The following is a 1339-nucleotide window of genomic DNA, read 5'->3' on the forward strand; positions in this document are numbered from 1 at the left end:
AGGAAGCCTCTACTACTGCTGAAATCTCTCCCAGGGCAGCCGGCCCTGCCACAGAGACTGTGCTATCTTGTAGGGGAGAGCGGCTGTGATCAGAAACCCAGCCTTACCTTCACCCAGGGAGACCTAGGGTACCTCTTGGGACCATACAGCCACATCCTCCAGGGACCAGCTGTCTTGGCTGCGAACCACGAACACTGAGACTCTAGCTTTCCCAGCTGCAGGCACCTAAAAAGTTTGTCCAGGGGAGACAAGGTAGTAGCTGAATACGCATACAAGTCCTATGCCTTCTCACAGAGAAGATAGAAGAAACAGCTGAATCAAATAGCATCCACTGGAATTGGCGAATTAAACACAGATGGTGAGGCAATCCATGGAAGGAAAGGTCAGAGATCGTCTTAAGAGAGGTGGGATCTGGGATCTGGGCTGGAGGGAGAAACGCATGCAGTGGGAAATAGAGTCTCAGAGGGAGTGTGCTGCACCAAATCTGTGCCTTCAGGGACAGTGCAGCCCTCGGATGTGGAAAGGGGTGCCAGGGCTTCTGGCAGTGCGGGACACTAGATCTAAGCCCAAAGCCATGAGAATCTGCACCCAGAAATGCAAACTGAAGTCCTATACTGGCAGCACAATGCCAGGGGGAAAAGACGCAAGCTGGCACTGTTCCGTTTTCTTTATAACTTCCTTACTTTTACTTGATAAACACACTGCATAGAATCTCTCAATTAAAAACACTCACTGAAACTGCAGGGAAGATGGCTTTTGTGGAAACTGGGGAGCAGAAGAGGGAGAGACCAGCAGGAAACTGTTCTGGGACAGTCCGTCCCCCCAACTCTGAACAAACTTTTTTCTCCTGAAGACCAGGCTCCTCCTAGCAGTGCAGCCACACCAAGTCTTGAGCACAGCTGGGAAAGGAAAGTTATAAATACCCTCAGGGAGCCCTGGGGTACTGGGTTGAGGGGCCCTTTGATCTGGTAAACTAATACAGAAACATCGCTACCCAGGGGCCATGTCAGAAATAGACACTTGTGTAAATACAACTGAAAGCAGGCAGAAAAACAAAGGGGGCAGAAGAATCCCACCCGCTTGCAACCAAGGTTGTGGTTTATGACACAGGAGTGGAGGGTCACTGGGAACTTCAGCACTGTGCTAACTGCCTGACGGGAAACGGAAACTTGCCAGGCAGAACAGTAGAGAGGGGTCATTGGAACTCTGCTGAAGTGAATGAACTTCACTACTTCACTTTTTTATTTTTTATCTTTTACTTAAGAAAATTTCTTTTCTCACTTTATTTTTTTATTATTATATTTTATTTATTTATTATTATTACTATTATTTTACCATT

The sequence above is a fragment of the Myotis davidii genome, unplaced genomic scaffold (genome assembly GCF_000327345.1).
Source record: "Myotis davidii unplaced genomic scaffold, ASM32734v1 scaffold759, whole genome shotgun sequence".
Lineage (NCBI taxonomy): Eukaryota > Metazoa > Chordata > Mammalia > Chiroptera > Vespertilionidae > Myotis > Myotis davidii.